This window comes from Oreochromis aureus, linkage group 20 (genome assembly GCF_013358895.1).
Source record: "Oreochromis aureus strain Israel breed Guangdong linkage group 20, ZZ_aureus, whole genome shotgun sequence".
Classification (NCBI taxonomy): Eukaryota; Metazoa; Chordata; class Actinopteri; order Cichliformes; family Cichlidae; genus Oreochromis; species Oreochromis aureus.
The window spans coordinates 11,583,112-11,593,803 of record NC_052961.1 but is presented as its reverse complement, the minus strand read 5'-3'; the positions used below and the strand labels follow the sequence as shown (position 1 = coordinate 11,593,803).

The following is a 10,692-nucleotide window of genomic DNA, read 5'->3' as shown; positions in this document are numbered from 1 at the left end:
GCCACCCAGAGTAATGGATGATCGATAACAAAAGTAAAACTGGTTTGTAAGTTGTCCAATCAGGGTGGATATAGCTAAGGGTTAGGCATTTAAATGAATTTAAACTCTGCCTGTGTCTGTGGTTAATTAATAAGCTGGAATGGAAGATTGCTGCCACTCCCTCTTCTTGGCCTGTACTTTGAGAATTCTGATAGTTCGTGTGACTCGGTATATCAGGTATGACTCGTTTAAACTAAATTTGTATGCCAGAAAAAAATCAACATGTTGATCAATTCTTAAATAATTTACTAAGCTTGACTTAGAAGAAAGAGAACTAATGTTTAATAATCTAAATTTAACACTCTTACTTTTTTGGTGCAGCTGAGGACGCTATATTGTTCTTTCTCCTTTCCTCTGTGATTTTTTTTAATGTTTAAATCATGTTTTTGCTTATTTTTGGTTTGTTTTTTGATGGTCTTTGAGCAGACACAGTTTCTACGTTGATGGGGTTTTGGGGGGATGACAGAAGACGAGAAGCTGCGGATGTAAGACTGTAACACTGCTTCCTTGTTCCCGCTCTGCTGATTCACGTTGCTGGTGTTACTGGAGACTTATGACGACTTTTTGACGGGAACGCACGAATCGCTCTTAGTCTCAACAAGCAGTGGGTGCTTCCGTGAGCATCTCGCCCGTGCCAAAGAGCTCACAGGCGGCGCATGGTGCTAAATTTAAGTTGTAGTTCTAAATATATTCTAAATGCATTTAGGATGTTTTTTACTCCGTTTATGTCTCTGCCACGATGTTATCTCGCTCACCTACAGCGTCGGTTACAATTACCTAAGCATGACCAATTATGCAAACAGCCAATAGCGATTTTCCTTACTGAGGAGTTGGCAACACTGCTTTGTACCACTGAAGAAAGAAGATTTGACTTCCTGTACATCAAAAATAATGTAATATACTTCAAGAAGTCAAAAATATAACTTGTAGTGGACAAACGTGGGCATTTTGTATCAAAATTTAAGAACCCTGGCTGAAATATTCTGAAATATACGTGCACTACGAAATTAAGATAAGGTGCAAAACCTAAGGGCAACTCTTGACTGACTGATTATTTGTTAGTCAAAACATAGCAATCTACGTTGCTCTGTTTATGGGTCTAATACATTGCTAGGTTTTGTCTACTCCGCTCTGTGATGGCGGTTTAGCGGTTTGATGAAAGGCTTTTCTTTGCTACGGGACTTTCATTCATTTCCGTCTATGGCAGGTTTCTGCCAGATTTGTATGTATTTCTGGATAAAAGATCACGTCACGATCGATCACCGGAATGTTAGCGAGTTACGCATGAGGAGGACAAATCTAACAAAAAAACTGATTGGATATATATTTCAAATAAGGAATAACTAATGGACTCTTACTTCTACATTCAGATAGGCTACTTGGCTGACGCTGTAGCAGCTGTTGAGGACTTCTTCGGCGGACTTTGGTCTGAGTCTGAGCTGCTGTGACTTTCATCCATAGTGCTCCTCTTCATGTCTTGGCAAACGGTCCAGGAAAATAAACCAATAAAAACCTCGGTCTTGACCTAACCTTCGTCAGATATCACCTCCTTCTCCTTGCAGGTAACGTGATAAACGTGATTGCCAGCAGCTTCAGAAAGCACAGAGATGCAGATCAAGTGTGTGGTGGTGGGTGATGGAGCAGTGGGAAAAACCTGTCTGTTGATTTCATACACCACCAATAAATTCCCCTCAGAATATGTACCAACAGTAAGTTTTCCACACACACAAAAAAAAGTTTTCACTTCAATGTGCATCGTGGTTCAAAATATTCTGATATGCAACTTATTCTATCACAGGTGTATGACAACTATGCAATAACCGTAATGATTGGGGGTGAACCATACACCTTTGGCTTATTTGACCTAGCAGGTACAATTCATTTTAGTTCCACTTTTAGTTAAACGTGTTAGTTTTATTTAGGCTGTCTCTTGGTAAATTATTTATTTATGTGTATGTGTGTGGTCTCTCCTTAGGTCAGGAGGATTATGACCGGTTACGACCTCTAAGCTACCCGCAGACTGATGTCTTCTTAGTGTGTTTCTCAGTTGTTTCACCTTCCTCATTTGAGAATGTTAAAGAAAAGGTACATGATTTTATTCTAAATACAGACTTTGTTTTTGTTCTTGAACCTTCGTGCCCTGAGAAATTCCAAAATGGTAAAGAACGTTTTTTTTTTTTTTACTTCTACCCAGTGAAGTAGTGATAATGAAGAAAGAGACAACTGTTCTAAATACATTGTGGGTTATTTTTATGAGTTATTTTATTGAGTTAAGTTACTAAAAAAATGAAGGAAAAAAAGGTTGTTATTGTGTGTGTTGAGAATCTTTCTTTCTTTCTTCCTCTTCTCAGTTGCTTCTCAGTTGCTGGATAATTTATACTTTGATTACTTTGGGGACTTGAGCTATGCAGTTTTTTGACGCTCTTGCAGTATTAGAAAAGTTTATGTAAAATAATCTGTAAATCCCTGTTTTTGATGAGTTTGATTTGTTTTCTCTCCACCAGTGGGTTCCTGAGATAACTCACCACTGTCCCAAGACCCCGTTCCTGTTGGTAGGCACTCAGGTCGACCTGCGTGATGATCCGTCTACAGTGGAGAAGTTATTCAAGAACAAACAAAGGCCAATGACTCCTGAGACAGGAGAAAGACTGGCTCGTGAACTTAAGGCAGTCAAATATGTTGAGTGCTCTGCTCTAACACAGGTAAGATCTCTCATTACACAATACACTAAAAGCTGCTGTAACAAGCATGTTTCTGAATGCAATCTCTTAACATGGGTGGAATTGCTTTGCTTTATGTTTTGCTAACACCACTTACCTAAAACTCCCATCTAACACTGTGTACCTGTCTTTCTTCCTCCTTTTCCTCTTGCTGTAGCGGGGATTGAAGAACGTTTGATGAGGCTATCCTAGCTGCTTTAGAGCCCCCGAAACTCAGAGAAAGAGAAAATGCTGTTTGTTCTGATGTCTTCTCGAATCTTGCTTTGCCTCTCGATCATGTGCTGCTCATTCATTGTAAACAAATGTCTGTTACTAAAATAACCCCCATGCTGTTTCAAACTTTAAACTTCTGTACCCATTAACCTTTTCCTTTGTTTCATCTGTGCTTTCTTTTCAACTAATCTCAATAATTGTCCATGCTGCCTAATGACGATGGTGCCAATCTTTAGTTCTTCACCTTGCGGACAAGTCTGTGTAACCTGACATGTCTTTGGGGGTGGGGTTTGTTTTTGTTTTTGTTGGGGTTTTTGTTGTTATTTTTAAGCAAACATTCCCTTATATCAGCATTGAGCTCATCCATTGTACCCTATTTAAGCATCAGTGCTACTGTCTTTGACAGTAATATCTCTTCTTTTCTTTTTTTTCTACTGCAGCATCAAAATTTTCACAGGCTTTTGTCTTTAAGACGACTTGATCACGAGGAGAGACTTGTATAATATTATTTCAATAAATGAAAATTTTGATTGCCACAATGTGAACACTGAATGCTGACACTTAAGAAAATTCTAAGGAACACTTGGAAGTAATGTTTTGGTTTGGCCACATTATCTTTGCAGAGGTTTTCTTGCAAAAGAAGTGATTATGCAAAGACATTTTAATAGAGCTCCTGTTTTAAGAGTCCTATAAAATAGAGCTTTAATAAAGTCCCTTAAAGTTATAAATTTGCATTGATTTACTACTTCGGTGTCTGTAGTATCAACATAGAATAGAACAGAATAATCCTTTAATTGTCCCACAAGCGGAAATTTGGTTGTAACAGCAGCCAAAAAGACACATATGCAAACAAACAAACAAACAGTACACAGGACACAGAACAAAAACATACACAATTTTTCTTACATATTTACATTAAGGACAATGGTTACTATATACAGAGTACTGTACAGTTATTAAATTAAATAAAAATAACTACAGATAAGACATACTGTAAATCCTGCTAATGTAATAAAATGCTTGTTTTCCAAACACTTGTTTAGGGAAAACTCCACTTCTAAAAGGGTTAGTAGTATTTTTAATCTTCTCAACGTTGTCTCAAGGTAAATGTAAGAAACCTAAAGAAATATGGAACTTCTAGGGTATGTTTTTATCTTGGGTCTGATAAAAGTGGAAAATCTATTTCGCTGTTTAAGTTACCATAAGTTTGAGTACAACTATATTCCAGTCATGTGCTTTTTCTGACAAGTATCAAGGAGACAATGTATGTCCTCAATGATCATCAACAGATGGTAAATTTAAACTTTGTGGAAGTGTAACTACTCCTAATGCTTGGCCAGTGACCTATATTGTAAACTGCGGCACCATTAACAGGTTGAGATCCTGTGGAAGTGATTAAATGACTTAACTGATAATTATTGCCTTTGACTATCCATTCCTAGATTGTGGGCTTGCATTTAATTTGTAAATGTAGTGAAAGTAACTCATAACTTATTGACTGAAAATTTGTATGTCACTGATGAAAGACTGAAAGAACCTTCGCTGAAGTCACATTAACCAGAATATATTTCGCTCTTATTTTTATTCAATTTCACAATAAAGTTGGGACTGTATTTTTGTTTGTAACAAAGCTTCACAATAAAGCAGTATTATTATTATTAAATCCTACTTTGAAAATTTCATGTTGTCATGTTATTAGATGGTTTAAACTTGAGAACCTGCCTATAGTCACATACATACATTTGAAATACCAAAGACATCAAAACAGATTATTCAGTCATTTTCAATACAAATTTGTATTATAAATAAGGCATTACAGGTCAATGCAAACATAATTCTATTGCTGGTGAGCCAAATAACACTTTTAAAGTATTACAATAGAATTCAGATAAACCCTCGCAATCCGAGAGGTCAGGTTCTGGCTTTTGTTTTATCCTGGTACCAAACTATCACTTATTCTGGCATTATTGCCTCAAATAATGAGATCACCCACTGACGCCTTCATGCAACTACAAATAGGTTCTCACCCTAGTTTTAAAGTAAATGAAGGAAAGGTCAGATACAACCTTCGAAAAGCCTGAGAGCAAAGCTGTAGTTTTTTTCAGGAATTGCAATAGCTCTGGTATTTAACCAACCTCAGCACAATAATATGGTGATGTTAGAGATTTTATAGTAAATATCCTCATTGTGGAGTTTGTAGTCACTGTGGCTACATTACATGAAGAATGTTTCAAATGTTTTCTGCAAGCCTGTTTAGATTTACACATGTGCACTGGTGGGGAATAAAAGACATGGCACAAAGTAACTGTAAAGCATGACAATACACTTTGGTGAACAGCTATACAGTATATGGTTTAATGTGTTAACATTTAAGCTCACATTATCATTTCCAGTTCTCACACTACAAAATGGAAAGTAAGAAAGGCAGGTATCTTTAAGGCAAATGCATAGGTTTGGTTTAGAGCTGTAGCAATAATGTAAACTAAGTCACACGCTGCCTTCCAGACAAGCAAGTCAAGGTACACATTAACCATTTCATGCATGAATTAGGACAACCTCAATCATCATCAACCTCATCATTTTTACTTAAGTATTTTTATTCATCTTTAGGCATGAAAAGATGAATAAAATATTTAAGAAAAAAATCCTGATTGAGGTTGTCATAATTCATGCATGACCGGGTTAAATAACAATAATTACAATGAAACATGTCATACAGCTATAGCAACATTAAACGACCAGTGGGTGGCAGGGTATGGAGTGACACATCAGTGTCCAATGCAGTGGTTTATGTGCAAGTATACCATCGACACTGACATAAATACAAGAAAACAGCCTTTGAATAGCTGTAGTGACCACTATACATGAAAGGGTTAAATCACTGGATACTCAGTCATCTCATATGTGCAACGGAATAGAAACATAAATCGTATACAAATCATATTTGCATATTATCTGACAGAAACCTCATATAAAGCCAGAAGGACAGGTTTTGTCCCCAATAACTGTGTAGACAGTCTAAAGCAAACCAATCACTCAGTGGAAGTAATTGTTCCTAGTTCAATTAAACTGATGTGCTTGTGTCTGAATTAGTAGATGTTTTCATAAATGCCTGAAAATTTCAAGTGTCCCATTTCATCTGGCATAAAGGTAATACAGCATTTCCATAAAGAAACATCAAGAAATCACAATGGAAAAACAACAAGAAAATACAGTGGTGGTACACTGAAAAAAAGGGATTGGCCAACTCTTGGATTTACGTAAACATCTTGCGTGTATTTAACATAAGTGCCTCATGCTTTAAAGTTAAGTGTAACTATATAGTGTAGAAACTACATGATATGCAGAGAGGCTAGATTAAATTGTTCATATCATGTTCGAGTGAAGTAAGTCAATAACTTTCAGTCTCGTACGCTTTGGATCGTGGTTTCAGGAAGGCATCCATCTCAGTCAAATCGAGCAAATTGGGTGGTTGTTACATTAAAAAAGTCTAACTTGTAATTTAAACACAATAATATCATGTTTCTATAAACATAATTAAATCATGAAGGATCTGTATGAAATTCAACAACTTAATTTGTTCTTGTTGAGATGACATGATACAATCTAGTAAGAGTGGTTAGTTGCTGATCTCATGAAATTCACAAGATCGCACGAGATGTCAAACTGCAGGAAAATCACTGGAGTTATAAGAGGCAGACAACTACACACACACCACGTGTACGCTATTGCTATTTATTGTGGTTTAACCTGTCAAGGACAAAAACGTACAAAAAAATTCTGCATCAAGCCTTGAAATCATAGCTTTCCTGCTTTTGTTAAGTCTGGATTGGTGGCATGGTGGTTAGTGCTGTTGCTTCATAGTAAGAAGATCCTGGGTTCAAATCCACAATCTGGCTAGTTTGCACTGGTTTCTCTCTGGGTATTCTGGTTTCTTCCCACAGTTAAAAATCGTGCAGTTGTTAGAGTTAGGTTAATTGGTGATTCTAAATTACCTGTCAATGTAAGTGCAAATGGTTGTTTGTGATAGACTTATGAGTTGTCCAGGGTGTACCCTGCCTTGTAACCTATCACTTCAGGGTTATTTCCCAGCCCCCCTGCAACCAGGATAGGATGGTAGTTGTTGTACATCCATTCAATTTTTATGGTAACCAGGATCTAGACTTTGTTGAACATTACATAATATGAAGACAACATGTAGTATTTAAGTGACCAAGTAGTATTGGGGTAAAAGTTATTGAATAGTGTTGAAATAAAATGACAAAATTGTGAAGGATTAAAATATTCCAAGAGCTCAACTTACTTCATCTAAACATGTTTCAATCGCGTTTTATGAACACAAAATGCACAGGTTTATTGAATATGAATAAGTTGTGTTGATTGAACTCAATTGTTTAAGTTTCTGCCAAAGCAAAACATTTGTGTGCAACCGATGTCCACTATTGAATCACGTAAATCCAACATGGCCTTTTTTTCAGTGTAGTTTAATGGTCTGGGGCTGTTTAGCTGCCTCAGGACCTGGAAGGCTTGGTGTGGTAACCATGGAACCATGAATTTACCAAAACATCCTGAAGGAGAATCTCCTGCCATCCATTCATGACCTCAACCTAAAGCACACTTGGGTTCTGCAGCAGGACAATGATCCAAAATACGCCAGCAAGTTCACCTCAGAATGGCTTAAAAAAACAACAACAACAACAAAATGAACACTTTGGAGTGGCCTAGTTAAAGTACGGATTTCAATTCGATTGTGGCATAACCTTAAAAAGGTGGTTCATGCTCAATCAGGAAGGGGCAAACACTTTCTCAAACCAGGGTATACATGTAATAGCTTTCAGATCTACATTAAGTCATGCTTCTCATTGCACCAAAAGGTCTCATGATGATATACACACACATATACAAACCTTTCTATTCCAAACCTTGTGCACATACATTAATCACATCTCCAGAAACGCGAATGGATGATAAGTAAGATGTAAGAAGATAATGTGCAATTGTAGGCAAACTGTCAAAGTATGATGCTAACTGTCAATATAATATCATATGTCAATATAGTCAAAAAAGTGTTATATCCATTTTGTGGGTTTAAGATGCAAAAACATCTAAATTAAAAGCAGGTTAAATAAGTTAAACATGATTAGTATAATTTCAGAGAAAGTTAGTAAGCACATGTTAAATGAATCACACCGACTAAATATGTAGTCTATGTGTCCAGTGTTGGAAATAACTCAACAGAGCTGCCAGTAATGTGAATTCCAAAATGTCCTTTCCACCACCTTAAATTCTTCCCTCCATGGGTAAATCGAATGTATCTCACTCCTGGTCCATATTTATGAAACACATGGGTAATCTGAAAAACAAATAATCAGTCAGACAAAAGTTGTCCTTGGGTTTTCATGCAAGCGTTTTGTTGTCATACCTGTTTCCATTCTTCATGTCCCGCGCCACGGTAAATAGTCTCAGGAGAAAAGATCTCAATAAGCTTCTTCTTTTGATCCAGCAACTCCACCCGGATTTCATAACTGCCGCCACAGTCGAAACGTGTTAGAATCCTAAATCAATAACACAATACAATGAAAAACATCAAGAATACCTTTTTAAAATCTACACCATATTTGATACACAAACATATATCAATAATCAGTTCATCTTAGACTTAACTTTATGAGTATAAACTCTGCCTGGTGAGCCATATGTTTAATATTTAAACCTCAAAAACCTGTAATGACACAAAAACTTCTAATTACATAGTACTTAGTTCGAGAAATAGATTTTTTGTATTTTTTTTTTGCATTTCTTTTAAAGTTTGAACTTACTGTTACTTTTTGTAGATCGCGAGGTTTAAAACAACTTAAAAACGTAAAAAGAAAAAGAAAAAAAGAAAAACAGTAACTCCGCCAAAGTGCCTATTTCGGGTCACTTTTTCCGATCCCAAGCCCGGATAAAGGAGAGGTTTGGAATTGTGACATTAAAAACAATAATTGCTGATTGCTAAATAAATTGAATTTATATATCTAAATATATTCTAAATGCTTTAACTTTAACTTTAATGGACTCTTACGTCTACATTCAGACGTGTGCTGTAGTAGCTGCTGAGGACTTCTTCGGCGGACTTTGGTCTGAGTCCGAGCTGCTGTGACTTTCATCCATAGTGCTCCTCTTCATGTCTCGGCTAACGGTCCAGGAAAATAAACCATTAAAAAGCTCGGTCCTCTGCCTGTGTAAGCTTAACGCAAAGGAAACGAAATGTGAAACGGAGCTTATGCAGTTTGGAGGTAAGCTTTTAGCTCGTCCCATTTCCCATAAGTTAAAACCCATTTATTACCCATTTATTATGTCATCCATTTATTAGAAAACGTGATAAACGGCAGATTCTAAACTTTTTTCTTTTTTTTCTTTCTTGCTCCTGATGAGATGGCGGATGGTCTCCTCCCAGACGTGGACTAAAGCATCTGCCAACTCCTGGGCTGTCTGTGGTGGATGAAGCGAGATGTCCCAGATGTGCTCAATTTGAATTCAGTTCTGAGGAACAGACAGGCTAGTCCATAGCATCAGTGCCTTTGTCTTGCAAGAACTGCTGACACACTCCAGCCACATGAGGTCTAGCATTGTCTTGCGTTACCGCACCAGGATATGGTCTCACAAGGGGTCTGAGGATCTCATCTCGGTACCTAATAGCAGTCAGGCTACATCTGGTAAGCACATGGAGGACTGTGCAGCCCCCACTGCCAAACTGGTCATGCTGGAGGATGTTGCCGGCAGCAGAACATTCTCCACGGTGTCTCCAGACTGTCACATGTGCTCAGTGTGAACCTCTCTGGCAAATGCCACACGCCCTGCATGGTGTTGGGCTGTAAGCACAACCCCCACCTGTGGATGTCGGGCCCTCATGCCATCCTCATGGAGTCTGTTTCTGAAGATTTGAGCAGACACATGCACATTTGTGGCCTGCCAGAGGTCATTTTGCAGGGCTCTGGCAGTGCTCCCCCTGTTCCTCCATGCAAAGGTGGAGGTAGTGGTCCTGCTGCTTGGTTGTTGCCCTCCTACGGCCTCCTCCACGTCTCCTGATGTACTCGCCTGCCTCCTGGTTACGCCTCCATGCTCTGGACACTACGCTGACAGACACAGCAAACCTGAGCCACTTGTCTGGGTTGTAGACTCCGTCTAGTGCTACCACTAGAATGAAATCACCGCCAGGATTCAAAAGTGACCAAAACATCAGCCATAAAGCATAGGTACTGAGAAGTGGTCTGTGGTCACCACCTCCAGAACCACTCCTTTATTGGGGATGTCTTGCTAATTGCCTATAATTTCCACCTGTTGTCTATTTCATTTGCACAACAGCATGTTAAACTATTTGTCAGTGTTGGTTCCTAAGTGGACAGTTTGATTTCACAGAAGTGTGATTGATTCACCTTCTTCTTCATCACTCACTGTCACTTCTAAGTATATGAAGGAAAAGGAAAAGTGAAATAAACCCTTCAAAAGTGCCTGAGAGCAAAGCTGTAGTTTGTTTTTTTCCAGGGATTACAAGAACTACAAGAACATCAACAAAAGAAAACTGTGGTGATGTTAGAAGTTTGTAGTCACTGTGGCTAGATTACATGAGGAAGGTTTTAAATGTTTCATGTTGTATGCAAGCATGCATTGATTTACACATTTACACTTGGTCTCTATATAGTGTCAAGACCAGGAAATAAAAAATATAGGAACAAAG

General features: G+C 37.9%; 1 pseudogene; it reads left to right on the top strand.

The window, feature by feature from the left end:
• Nucleotides 1–1,547: 1,547 nt before the first annotated feature.
• On the top strand, nucleotides 1,548–3,696 carry LOC120435137 (annotated as a pseudogene).
• The last annotated feature ends 6,996 nt before the right edge of the window (nucleotides 3,697–10,692 follow it).